Genomic DNA, 15,550 nt, shown 5'->3' on the forward strand with positions numbered 1-15,550 from the left:
TCAGCTACACAGCACGTGCAGTATCCCTGCAGGTCCCAGTTTCATTCTCTCCAGTACAGCACCAATCAGATAGATCAGTGTAGGACAAGAACAGAGAAAACAGTTCTCTCAGTGATCAGGAAGGATGTTGTCAGCATTCTGCTCATTCAGAATAAGCTGCCTCTAGACTGTAACACACATACACTTTTTAGTAAGATTTTTCTTTGCTAAATATGCTAATTAATGTCTAGTTAAGGGTTCCCCAACTCCGGTCCTCAAGGCCCACCAACAGGTCATGTTGTCAGGATTTCCCTTGTATTGTACAGGTGATGCAATTCACCTGGGCAATACTGAGGAAATCCTGAAAACATGACCTGTTGGTGATCTTGAGGACCGGAGTTGGGGAGCCCTGGTCTAGTTGATACAGGAGTTAAAAAGTACAATTGTTTACACAGAGTCAAAACCTAGAGTTTTAGCATCCTGGGTTCTGTTGTGGTGCCTTTACCATTGATAAGATGTCACATCCTTGCCTATAATTTTAGTATTACTCCAGTAGGCTTTATATGCCTGACAGTCTCTTTATATGGCATATTGAGATGCAATTAAGTGCTTGGGACCCGTTAAATGCCATTGATGGTGCCCATTTCTGGAGATGGATGGTGAAGGCCACCTCATTTTATACTAATACCTACTAAAAAACAAAGTAGTGTAGGTCAGGCATAGAGAAAATGGAAGTTTTGTAAACACATATTACAACTAGTGTTTAATAGGCTGACCTCACATGTAGAGTATCCATGATATACCTTCCAGCTACTTTATCTAAATTAGAAGCAAATTGTTTGAAGATTACTTCTACCTAAATGGCAGAAAGTGCACCTATCTTGGTGATGGATAGGACAGCTTGAGGGGATATGGAGGTGGCTGTTTTTTTGATGGGTGTAATGTAAACATTTTGCTATTAATTTATGTAAAATTTCAAAGTTTTCTAACTATTAGACACACGTTAGTTTTAAACACACCCCCAGGTTTACTTAGTAAAAATATAGGATAAAAACTTTTGCAACTAATTAAAATTTCCCACAGGTATAAATTTGTAGGGGATTTGATAACACTAACTTTACTGCTTAGCGTACATTTTTTTGCAAAAAAACGTATCAACAAAATACCCTGGTTTTGCTAACATCTTTTACTAGCACTTGCTACTTACAGTTACGTCTATTTTACAACAGAGTATTTATGCACGTTTGTCATACTGTGTTCTGTTTCTGTGTCTTAGTTCTTGGGTGGTGTGAACAGGGTCTTATTGACCCGTTCAGTTTTTGTGCATGTGTCATGTGTTCTGACTTTACTGCTGTAGGGAAGAATATAGTGGATAGAGATCTAATGTTAGTATTTCTCTGCAGCATGTATATTATACATGTGTACCTTTGCAGCAGGCAGTTTATATGCATTTTCTGGAGCACATGCGTAATCACATCACTACTGCATGCACAGTATATGCACACTAAGCTTTGCTATGCATACGCACATGTCTGCAACATACATACACACATTTCAGTTACACACAGCTGTCTTACATACACACACCTCTCCAACACACACACAGCTCAGCTACATAGAAACACACAGCTCTCCTATGTTTACACACACACCTTTCCTATATAACACTCAGCTCTCACACGTACACATATGCGGTTTTCCCACATTCACATACAGCTCTTCTACTTACACAAACACAGCTACCCAAAAACAAACATGGCTTTGAAACATGCACACACACATATGTGCTACTTACATTGGCACGGTACCTCAGTGGTTAGTCCCTCAGCGATGGGGTCCTTAGTTCAAATCCCACCAAGGACAACATCTGCAAGGAGTTTGTATATTCTCCCCGTATTTGCGTGGGTTTCCTCCTACATACCAAAGACATACTGATAGGAAATTTAAATTGTAAGCCCTATCGAGGACAGTGCCAATAATGTCTGTAAAGCGCTGTGGAATTAATGGCGCTATATAAATGAGTAAGGAGTTTGTATGTTCTCCCCGTGTTTGCGTGGGTTGCTCCCACATTCCAAAGACATACAGATAGTGAATTTAGATTGTGAGCCCCATCGGGGACAGTGCCCATAATGTCTGTAAAGCGCTGTGGAATTAATGGCGCTATATAAATGAGTAAGGAGTTTGTATGTTCTCCCCGTGTTTGCGTGGGTTGCTCCCACATTCCAAAGACATACTGATAGGGAATTTAGATTGTGAGCCCCATCGAGGACAGTGCCAATAATGTCTGTAAAGCGCTGTGGAATTAATGGCGCTATATAAATGAGTAAAATAAATACATACACTGTTTGCTAAACACTCGCACACAGCTTTCCTCATACACAAAAAACTCATATTAGCAACACATACAGCTCCTCTATGTACACTCACACAAACAGATATATATATATATATATATATATATATATACACAAACACATATACATCAACACAACCCCTGTATACATTACCACATTTTGAAATTCCTTTCAAGAATGTGACTGATCACATGCTGTGAAAGGGCCTTCAGCTACACAGGACATGCAGTATCCCTGCAGGTCCCAGTTTCATTCTCTCCAGTACAGCACCAATCAGATAGATCAGTGTGGGGCAAGAACAGAGAAAACAGTTCTCTCAGTGATCAGGAAGGATGTTGTCAGCATTCTGCTCATTCAGAATAAGCTGCCTCTAGACTGTAACACACATACACTTTTTAGTAAGATTTTTCTTTGCTAAATATGCTAATTAATGTCTAGTTAAGGGTTCCCCAACTCCGGTCCTCAAGGCCCACCAACAGGTCATGTTGTCAGGATTTCCCTTGTATTGTACAGGTGATGCAATTCACCTGGGCAATACTGAGGAAATCCTGAAAACATGACCTGTTGGTGACCTTGAGGACCGGAGTTGGGGAGCCCTGGTCTAGTTGATACAGGAGTTAAAAAGTACAATTGTTTACACAGAGTCAAAACCTAGAGTTTTAGCATCCTGGGTTCTGTTGTGGTGCCTTTACCATTGATAAGATGTCACATCCTTGCCTATAATTTTAGTATTACTCCAGTAAGCTTTATATGCCTGACAGCCTCTTTATATGGCATATTGAGATGTAATTAAGTGCTTGGGACCCGTTAAATGCCATTGATGGTGCCCATTTCTGGAGATGGATGGTGAAGGCCACCTCATTTTATACTAATACCTACTAAAAAACAAAGTAGTGTAGGTCAGGCATAGAGAAAATGGAAGTTTTGTAAACACATATTACAACTAGTGTTTAATAGGCTGACCTCACATGTAGAGTATCCATGATATACCTTCCAGCTACTTTATCTAAATTAGAAGCAAATTGTTTGAAGATTGCTTCTACCTAAATGGCAGAAAGCGCACCTATCTTGGTGATGGATAGGACAGCTTGAGGGGATATGGAGGTGGCTGTTTTTTTGATAGGTGTTATGTAAACATTTTGCTATTAATTTATGTAAAATTTCAACGTTTTCTAACTATTAGACATGTTAATTTTAAACACACCCCCAGGTTTACTTAGTAAAAATATAGGATAAAAACTTTTGCAACTAATTAAAATTTCCCACAGGTATAAATTTGTAGGGGATTTGATAACACTAACTTTACTGCTTAGCGTACATTTTTTTGCAAAAAAACGTATCAACAAAATACCCTGGTTTTGCTAACATCTTTTACTAGCACTTGCTACTTACAGTTACGTCTATTTTACAACAGAGTATTTATGCACGTTTGTCATACTGTGTTCTGTTTCTGTGTCTTAGTTCTTGGGTGGTGTGAACAGGGTCTTATTGACCCGTTCAGTTTTTGTGCATGTGTCATGTGTTCTGACTTTACTGCTGTAGGGAAGAATATAGTGGATAGAGATCTAATGTTAGTATTTCTCTGCAGCATGTATATTATACATGTGTACCTTTGCAGCAGGCAGTTTATATGCATTTTCTGGAGCACATGCGTAATCACATCACTACTGCATGCACAGTATATGCACACTAAGCTCTGCTATGCATACGCACATGTCTGCAACATACATACACACATTTCAGTTACACACAGCTGTCTTACATACACACCTCTCCAACACACACACAGCTCAGCTACATAGAAACACACAGCTCTCCTATGTTTACACACACACACCTTTCCTATATAACACTCAGCTCTCACACGTACACATATACGGTTTTCCCACATTCACATACAGCTCTTCTACTTACACAAACACAGCTACGCAAAAACAAACACGGCTTTGAAACATGCACACTCATATGTGCTACTTACATTGGCACGGTACCTCAGTGGTTAGTCCCTCAGCGATGGGGTCCTTAGTTCAAATCCCACCAAGGACAACATCTGCAAGGACTTTGTATATTCTCCCCGTATTTGCGTGGGTTTCCTCCTACATACCAAAGACATACTGATAGGAAATTTAAATTGTAAGCCCTATCGAGGACATTGCCAATAATATCTGTAAAGCGCTGTGGAATTAATGGCGCTATATAAATGAGTAAGGAGTTTGTATGTTCTCCCCGTGTTTGCGTGGGTTGCTCCCACATTCCGAAGACATACAGATAGTGAATATAGATTGTGAGCCCCATCGGGGACAGTGCCAATAATGTCTGTAAAGCGCTGTGGAATTAATGGCGCTATATAAATGAGTAAGGAGTTTGTATGTTCTCCCCGTGTTTGCGTGGGTTGCTCCCACATTCCAAAGACATACTGATAGGGAATTTAGATTGTGAGCCCCATCGGGGACAGTGCCAATAATGTCTGTAAAGCGCTGTGGACTAAATGGCGCTATATAAATGAGTAAAATAAATACATACACTGTTGGCTAAACACTCGCACACAGCTTTCCTCATACACAAACAACTCATATTAGCAACACATACAGCTCCTCTATGTACACTCACACAAACAATATATATATATATATATATATACACAAACACATATACATCAACACAACCCCTGTATACATTACCACATTTTGAAATTCCTTTCTAGAATGTGACTGATCACATGCTGTGAAAGGGCCTTCAGCTACACAGGACGTGCAGTATCCCTGCAGGTCCCAGTTTCATTCTCTCCAGTACAGCACCAATCAGATAGATCAGTGTAGGACAAGAACAGAGAAAACAGTTCTCTCAGTGATCAGGAAGGATGTTGTCAGCATTCTGCTCATTCAGAATAAGCTGCCTCTAGACTGTAACACACATACACTTTTTAGTAAGATTTTTCTTTGCTAAATATGCTAATTATTGTCTAGTTAAGGGTTCCCCAACTCCGGTCCTCAAGGCCCACCAACAGGTCATGTTGTCAGGATTTCCCTTGTATTGTACAGGTGATGCAATTCACCTGGGCAATACTGAGGAAATCCTGAAAACATGACCTGTTGGTGACCTTGAGGACCGGAGTTGGGGAGCCCTGGTCTAGTTGATACAGGAGTTAAAAAGTACAATTGTTTACACAGAGTCAAAACCTAGAGTTTTAGCATCCTGGGTTCTGTTGTGGTGCCTTTACCATTGATAAGATGTCACATCCTTGCCTATAATTTTAGTATTACTCCAGTAGGCTTTATATGCCTGACAGCCTCTTTATATGGCATATTGAGATGCAATTAAGTGCTTGGGACCCGTTAAATGCCATTGATGGTGCCCATTTCTGGAGATGGATGGTGAAGGCCACCTCATTTTATACTAATACCTACTAAAAAACAAAGTAGTGTAGGTCAGGCATAGAGAAAATGGAAGTTTTGTAAACACATATTACAACTAGTGTTTAATAGGCTGACCTCACATGTAGAGTATCCATGATATACCTTCCAGCTACTTTATCTAAATTAGAAGCAAATTGTTTGAAGATTACTTCTACCTAAATGGCAGAAAGCGCACCTATCTTGGTGATGGATAGGACAGCTTGAGGGGATATGGAGGTGGCTGTTTTTTTGATGGGTGTAATGTAAACATTTTGCTATTAATTTATGTAAAATTTCAAAGTTTTCTAACTATTAGACACACGTTAGTTTTAAACACACCCCCAGGTTTACTTAGTAAAAATATAGGATAAAAACTTTTGCAACTAATTAAAATTTCCCACAGGTATAAATTTGTAGGGGATTTGATAACACTAACTTTACTGCTTAGCGTACATTTTTTTTGCAATAAAACGTATCAACAAAATACCCTGGTTTTGCTAACATCTTTTACTAGCACTTGCTACTTACAGTTACGTATATTTTACAACAGAGTATTCATGCACGTTTGTCATACTGTGTTCTGTTTCTGTGTCTTAGTTCTTGGGTGGTGTGAACAGGGTCTTATTGACTCGTTCAGTTTTTGTGCATGTGTCATGTGTTCTGACTTTACTGCTGTAGGGAAGAATATAGTGGATAGAGATCTAATGTTAGTATTTCTTTGCAGCATGTATATTATACATGTGTACCTTTGCAGCAGGCAGTTTATATGCATTTTCTGGAGCACATGCGTAATCACATCACTACTGCATGCACAGTATATGCACACTAAGCTCTGCTATGCATACGCACATGTCTGCAACATACATACACACATTTCAGTTACACACAGCTGTCTTACATGCACACACCTCTCCAACACACACACAGCTCAGCTACATAGAAACACACAGCTCTCCTATGTTCACACACACACACCTTTCCTATATAACACTCAGCTCTCACACGTACACATATACGGTTTTCCCACATTCACATACAGCTCTTCTACTTACACAAACACAGCTACCCAAAAACAAACACGGCTTTGAAACATGCACACACACATATGTGCTACTTACATTGGCACGGTACCTCAGTGGTTAGTCCCTCAGCGATGGGGTCCTTAGATCAAATCCCACCAAGGACAACATCTGCAAGGAGTTTGTATATTCTCCCCGTATTTGCGTGGGTTTCCTCCTACATACCAAAGACATACTGATAGGAAATTTAAATTGTGAGCCCTATCGGGGACAGTGCCAATAATGTCTGTAAAGCGCTGTGGAATTAATGGCGCTATATAAATGAGTATAATAAATACATACACTGTTTGCTAAACACTCGCACACAGCTTTCCTCATACACAAAAAACTCATATAAGCAGCACATACAGCTCCTCTATGTACACTCACACAAACAGATATATATATATATATATATATATATATATACATATACACAAACACATATACATCAACACAACCCCTGTATACATTACCACATTTTGAAATTCCTTTCAAGAATGTGACTGATCACATGCTGTGAAAGGGCCTTCAGCTACACAAGACGTGCAGTATCCCTGCAGGTCCCAGTTTCATTCTCTCCAGTACAGCACCAATCAAATAGATCAGTGTAGGGCAAGAACAGAGAAAGCAGTTCTCTCAGTAATCAGGAAGGATGTTGTCAGCATTCTGCTCATTCAGAATAAGCTGCCTCTAGACTGTAACACACATACACTTTTTAGTAAGATTTTTCTTTGCTAAATATGCTAATTATTGTCTAGTTAAGGGTTCCCCAACTCCGGTCCTCAAGGCCCACCAACAGGTCATGTTGTCAGGATTTCCCTTGTATTGTACAGGTGATGCAATTCACCTGGGCAATACTGAGGAAATCCTGAAAACATGACCTGTTGGTGACCTTGAGGACCGGAGTTGGGGAGCCCTGGTCTAGTTGATACAGGAGTTAAAAAGTACAATTGTTTACACAGAGTCAAAACCTAGAGTTTTAGCATCCTGGGTTCTGTTGTGGTGCCTTTACCATTGATAAGATGTCACATCCTTGCCTATAATTTTAGTATTACTCCAGTAAGCTTTATATGCCTGACAGCCTCTTTATATGGCATATTGAGATGTAATTAAGTGCTTGGGACCCGTTAAATGCCATTGATGGTGCCCATTTCAGGAGATGGATGGTGAAGGCCACCTCATTTTATACTAATACCTACTAAAAAACAAAGTAGTGTAGGTCAGGCATAGAGAAAATGGAAGTTTTGTAAACACATACTACAACTAGTGTTTAATAGGCTGACCTCACATGTAGAGTATCCATGATATACCTTCCAGCTACTTTATCTAAATTAGAAGCAAATTGTTTGAAGATTACTTCTACCTAAATGGCAGAAAGCGCACCTATCTTGGTGATGGATAGGACAGCTTGAGGGGATATGGAGGTGGCTGTTTTTTTGATTGGCGTAATGTAAACATTTTGCTATTAATTTATGTAAAATTTAAAAGTTTTCTAACTATTAGACACACGTTAATTTTAAACACACCCCCAGGTTTGTAAGGAGTTTGTATGTTCTCCCCGTGTTTGCGTGGGTTGCTCCCACATTCCAAAGACATACAGATAGTGAATTTAGATTGTGATCCCCATCGGGGACAGTGCCAATAATGTCTGTAAAGCGCTGTGAAATTAATGGCGCTATATAAATGAGTATAATAAATACATACACTGTTTGCTAAACACTCGCACACAGCTTTCCTCATACACAAAAAACTCATATTAGCAACACATACAGCTTCTCTATGTACGCTCACACAAACAGATATAATTAATATTTCCCACAGGTGTAAATTTGTAGGGGATTTGATAACACTAACTTTTCTGCTGAAGGGAAGAATATAGTGGATAGAGATCTAATGTTAGTATTTCTCTGCAGCATGTATATTATTCTTGTGTACTTTTGCAGCAGGCAGTTTATATGCATTCTCTGGAGCACATACGTAATCACATCACTACTGCATGCACAGTATATGCACACTAAGCTCTGCTATGCATACATACATGTCTGCAACATACATACACACATTTCAGGTACACACAGCTGTCTTAAATACACAGACCTCCAACACACACAGCTACATAGAAACACACAGCTCTCCTATGTTCACACACACACACACCTTTTGTATATAACACTCACCTCTCACACGTACACTTATACAGTTTTCCGGCTACTTTATCTAAATTAGAAGCAAATTGTTTGAAGATTACTTCTACCTAAATGGCAGAAAGCGCACCTATCTTGGTGATGGGTAGGACAGCTTGAGGGGATATGGAGGAGGTTGTTTTTTTGATAGGTGTAATATAAACATTTTGCTATTAATTTTTGTAAAGTTTCAAAGTTTTTTAACTATTAGACACACCTTAATTTTAAACACACCCCCAGGTTTACTTAGTGTCCCGTGAGATGTAGTATATAGTGGATGTGTCCCGCTTGGTGTAGAATATAGAGTATGTGTCCCTTGTGGTGTAGTGTACAGAGAATGTGTCCCGTGTGGTGTAGTGTACAGAGGATGTTTCCCGTGTTGTGTAGTATATAGAGGATGTGTCCTGTGTGGTTCAGTATATGGAGGATGTGTCCTGTGTGGTGTAGTGTATAGAGGATGAGTCCCATGTGGTGTAGTTTATAGAGGATGTGTCCCGTGTGGTGTAGTGTACAGAGGATGTGTCCCGTGTGGTGTAGTAACAGGATGTGTCCTGTGTGGTTTAGTATGTAGAGAATGTGTCCCGTGTGGTGTACTATGCAGAGGATGTGTCCTGTGTGGTTCAATATATAGAGGATGTGTCCTGTGAGATGTAGTATATAGAGGATGTGTCCCGCGTGGTGTAGTATATACAGGAGGTGTCCCGTGTACTGTAGTATATAGAGGATGTGTCCTGTGTGGTGTAGCATATAAAGGATGTGTCCCGTGTGGTCTAGTATATAGCAGATGTATCCCGTGTGGTGTAGTGTACAGAGGATGTGTCCCATGTGGTGTAGTGTACATAGGATGTGTCCCGTGTGGTGTAGTGTACAGAGGATGTGTCCCATGTGTTGTATACAGAGGATGTGTCCTGTGTGGTTCAGTATATAGAGGATGTGTCCTGTGTGGTGTAGTATATAGAGGATGTGTCCAATGTGGTGTAGTGTACAGAGGATGTGTCCCATGTGGTGTAGTATATAGAGGATGCGTCCTGTGTGGTTTAGTATATAGAGGATGTGTCCTGTGTGGTGTATAGAATCATAGAATCGTAGAGTTGGAAGGGACCTCCTGGGCCATCTGGTCCAACCCCCTGCTCAAAGCATGATTCGCTAAATCATCCCAGTCAGATGTCTGTCCAGCCTCTGTTTGAAGACTTCCATTGAAGGAGAACTCACCACTTCTCGTCGCAGCCTGTTCCACTCATTGATCACTCTAACTGTCAAAAAGTGTTTTCTAATATCTAATCTGTGTCTCCTCCCATTCAGTTTCATCCCTTTGCTTCTAGTCTTTCCTTGTGCAAATGAGAATAAAGTTGATCCTTCTGCAATGTGACAGCCCTTGAGATATTTGTAGACAGCTATTAAGTCTCCTCTCAGTCTTCTCTTTTGCAAACTAATCATTCCCAAATCCTGCAACCTTTCCTCATAAGACAGGGTTTGCAGACCGGTCACCATTCTGGTCGCTCTTTTCTGAACTTGCTCCAGTTTGTTGATGTCTTTTTTAAAATGTGGTGCCCAAAACTGGACATAATATTCCAGATGAGGTCTGAGCAAAGAGGAGTAGAGGGAAATAATGACTTCACGTGATCTAGACTGTATGCTTCTGTTAATACATCCTAGAATTGCATTTGCCTTTTTTGCTGCTGCATCACACTGTTGACTCATATTCAGTCTGTGATCTATTAGTATACCCAAGTCTTTTTCACATGTGCTGTTGCTTAGCCCTATTCCTCCCATTCTGTATATGCTTTTTTCATTTTTATTGCCCAGATGTAGTACTTTGCATTTTTCCCTGTTAAAACCATTCTGTTAGTTGCTGCCCATTTCTCCAGTTTATTTATATCTTTTTGAATCCTCTCTCTCTTCTCTAGTATTAGCTATCCCTCCTACCTTTGTGTCATCAGCAAATTTAATCAGTTTACCCTCAATTCCTTCATCTAAATCGTTGATAAAGTGTTGAACAATACAGGGCCCAGGACAGAGCCCTGTGGTACCCCACTTGAGACATTCTTCCAACTGGATGTGCAGCCATTTACGACCACTCTTTGGGTCCGATCACTAAGCCAGTTATGAATCCACCTAACAGTTGCCTTGTCCATTCAATACTTAGTCATTTTTTCAATAAGGATTGTATGAGATACTTTGTCAAATGCTTTGCTGAAGTCAATATATACTATATCTACAGCATTTTCTTGATCCACCCAATCAGTGATTCCATCATAGAAGGAAATTAAGTTAGTCTGACATGACTTATTAGTTACAAACCCATGCTGACTTTGTTTAATCACTTCATTATCCAGGTACTGACATACATGTTGTTTAATAATTTGTTCAAAGATCTTTCCTGGTATAGAAGTGAGACTCACCGGCCTAGTATAGTATATATAGGATGTGTCCTGTGTGGTGTAGTATATAGAGGATGTGTCCCGTGTGTTGTAGTATACAGAGGATGTGTCCCGTGTGGTGTAGAATATAGAGGATGTGTCCAGTGTGGCATAGTATATAGAGGATGTGTCCTGTGTGGTGTAGTATATAGAGGATGTGTCCCGTGTGGCGTAGTATATAGAGGATGTGTCCTGTGTGGTGTAGTATATAGAGGATGTGTCCCGTGTTGTGTAGTATATAGAGGATGTGTCCCGTGTGGTGTAGTATATAGAGTATGTGTCCTGTGTGGTGTAGTATATATAGGATGAGTCCCGTGTGGTGTAATATACAGAGGATGTGTCCCGTGTGGTTTAGTATATAGAGGATGTGTCCTGTATGGTGTAGTATATAGCGGATGTGTCCCGTGTGGTGTAGTATAAAGAGGATGTGTCCTGTGTGGTGTAGTATATAGAGGATGTGTCCCATGTGGTGTAGTATACAGAGGATGTGTCCCGTGTGGTGTAGTATACAGAGGATGTGTACCGTGTGGTGTATATAGAGGATGTGTCCTGTGTGGCGTAGTATATAGAGGATGTGTCCCATGTGGTGTAGTATACAGAGGATGTGACCCATGCGGTGTATATTGAGAATCTGTCAGATCTCCTGTGTGGTGCAGTATATAGAGGATCTGTCAGCTCTCCTGTGTGGTGTAGTTTATAGAGGATCTGTCAGCTCTCCTGTGTGGTGTAGTATATAGAGGATGTGTCCCGTGTGGTGTAGTATATAGCTCTCCCATGTGGTACAGTATATAGAGGATCGGTTAGCTTTCCTGTTTGGTGTAGTATATAGAGGATCTGTCAGCTCTCCAGTGTGGTGTAGTATATAGAGGATCTGTCGGCTCTCCTGTGTGGTGTAGTATATAGAGAATCTGTCGGCTCTCCTGTGTGGTGTAGTATATAGAGGATCTGTCGGCTCTCCTGTGTGGTGTGGTATATAGAGGATCTGTCGGCTCTCCTGTGTGGTGTAGTATATAGAGGATCTGTCGGCTCTCCCGTGTGGTGTAGTATATAGGATCTGTCATGTGTGATATTTTTATATAATTGCATGGTGGGCCCCAAGAATGATTTTTCTCTGGTGAGCCCAAGGTCATCCAGTCCGACGCTGTTCCCACATATATAATGTCCCCCACAGACCCCCATACATAATGTTCCCATATATATAATGTCCCCCACAGACCTCCATATATAACGTCCCCCACTGACCCACATATGATATAATGTCCCCTACATACTCACATATATAATGTCCCCCACAGACCCCCATACATAATGTTCCCACATATATAATGTCCCGCACATGATATAATGTCCCCCACATACTCACATATATAATGTCCCCCACAGACCCCCCATATATAATGTGCCCAAATATATAATGTCCCCCACAGCTCCGCCCCGGTCAGTGGCCAAATAACAAAAGGAAAAAATACAAAACCTTATACTCCCCTAATCCAGGCTCTGGGACCACCACAGCCTCATCTCCTCGTCTGTCTCTTCTCTCAGCCGACGCTGGCCAGTGCCATGCAGTGACTTCATCGTGACACCGGCCTGCAACGGCTAGAAGTAGCCTGAGTCCTGCTGAGGTAACAAGGGGAGCTCCTTAGTTTCTGTCCTGGGCGGTGCTGACAGAGCAGGGAGGTACCGACGGCTGGGGGCAGGGAGCGGTGTTAGGGACCGCCTGCGCTGCGGCCGTCTCTTGGCTGGTGCCGGATGGAGGAACCTGATGGCGACGCTGGCACATGACAGCTGGTGACTTTTTTAATTTTTTTAAATTGCGCCCTCTACCGCCCGGTAAGTGAATACACAGGACATATAATGTTCGGCTTTCTGCTGCTCGCTCCTGCGCTCCCTCTACTAGTACTAGCGGCTGCTGGTAGCCATCATGTCGCCGTTAGTACCAGGATGTCCATATTTCTAGAGTCTACCCTGTGCACAATAGCAGTGATTCTGGGGCTCATCCTGTGTTGTGATGTTGGGGATGGTTCTATCAGAAAGAAGCCTCTAAATAAAATATTTATTACAGGTCACAAGCAAGATGTTTTCAATGCAGTGAACATAATGTGCTTCTGTAGGAGATATTGCTGTGCTAGTCCTGGGCTTCTCTCTTCTCTTATGACATCATAGCCTTCTCTTTATGACATCATCGCCTTCTCTCTTATGACACAGTTCCATCGCCAGTCGCACCAGTTGCAGCCGATCGCTGTAGCAGATCAGTCGTCTTCCCAGCAGTTGTGTCCAAACAAGACCAGAGGTTTCTCCAGGCCACAGGTGGAAGATTGGGATTTACTAAGTGATGGATAGGTATCAGTGATCCGTTTCTGTATTCCTCCCTCCGCTGTCTTCCCGCCTTCCTGGGGACACATTCACACACACAGATTATGGCCTGGATTTGTGTTTTGGAATTTGTAAGCCAAAACCAGGAGTGTGTTCAAAACACAACAGGTGCAGATCGCTCCAAAATAGGTTCCATCTGTTTAGGTTTCACTCCTGGTTTTCTCTTAAAAATACTGATGTGATCCATAGTGTACATGTGATGGATGTACATGTGTAGTGTAGATGTGCTGTCCTTTTACACACAGTATGTGTAGTGTAAGTGTAGTGTTAGTGTATAGGTATGTGTATATGACGTGTGCAGTTTATAATAAGTGTACAGGTGCTTATCACAAAATTAGAATAACATCAAAAAGTTATGTCAGTTCTTCAATACACAAAGTGAAACTCGTATATTATATAGAGCCATTACACACCGAGTGATCTATTTCATGGGTTTATTTCTGTTAATGTTGAGGATTTTGGCTTACAGCCAATGAAAACCCAAAAGTCATTATCTCAGTGAATTAGAATACTTTATAACACCAGCTTGAAAAATGATTTTAAAATCCAAAATGTTGGCCTACTGAAATGTATGTTCAGTAATTGCACCTCTAAATAAATATTCCAGATTATAAAACATATTACAATATTTTCAATGATCATAATACATTTCTGTAGGAGAAATTGCTGTGCTAGTCCTGGGATTCTTTCTTCTCTTATGACATCATCGCCTTCTCTTTATGACATCATCGCCTTCTGCCTTATGACACAGCTCCATCCGCCAGCCGCACCAGTTGCAGCCGATCACTGCAGCAGAGCAGTCGTCTCCCCGGCAGTTGTGTCCAAACAAGACCAGAGGTTTCTCCAGGCCACAGATGGAAGATTTGGATTTACTAAGTGACGGATAAGTACCATTGACCCGTTTTCGTATTCCTCCCTCCACTGTCTTCCCTGAGGTGTAACTTTATAGGACCTCCGTACAAAGGCCGCCATACTGCAGTATACAAGCATAGCAGCAAGTTTCACCCCTCACCCAGGATCATATCTGTTTACTGTGTGTCTGAAGCTGCAGGGACTATGGGAGAAATGATAAAAGCACTATCCCATTACGGCTGCCATCCTGGGGCCACTTTCACACACACACACACACACACACAGATTATGGTCTGGTTTTGGAATTTGTAAGCCAAAATCTGGAGTGTGTGCAAAACACCACAGAGGTGCACATCGCTCCAAAATAGGTTTCATCTGTTTAGGTTTCACTCCTGGTTTTCTCTTAAAACTACTGATGTGATCCATAGTGTACATGTGATGGATGTATGTGTAGTGTAGATGTGCTGTCTACTTACACACAGTATGCGTGGTGTAAGTATATAGATATGTGTATATAACGTGTGCAGTTTATAATAAGTGTATGTGACTATGGTTCAGTGTATTACTGTATGTGTCATGGATATTCTGTTCAGCATCTATAATCCTATCTACATACATACACATACATATATGAGCTCATTTACCTGTTGTAGAGATCTGATTTCTCTCCATGCTGCATACATTGATTAAAGGGAATCTATCACCTATTTTTTGCCCTATGAGATGTGGCCACCGCCATCAGGGGCTTATCTACAGCATTCTGTAATGCTGTAGATAAGCCCCTGATGTAACCTGAAAGATAAGAAAAACGAGTTAGATTATACTCACCGGTGGGGGGGAACGATCCGGGTCCGATGGGTGTCGGGGTCCGGGTCTGGCACCTCCTATCTTCTAGCGATGACGTCCTCCTCCTTGCTTCATGCCACGCTACTG

The sequence above is a fragment of the Dendrobates tinctorius genome, unplaced genomic scaffold (genome assembly GCF_039654945.1).
Source record: "Dendrobates tinctorius isolate UK_male_01 unplaced genomic scaffold, ASM3965494v1 ptg000090l, whole genome shotgun sequence".
Classification (NCBI taxonomy): Eukaryota; Metazoa; Chordata; class Amphibia; order Anura; family Dendrobatidae; genus Dendrobates; species Dendrobates tinctorius.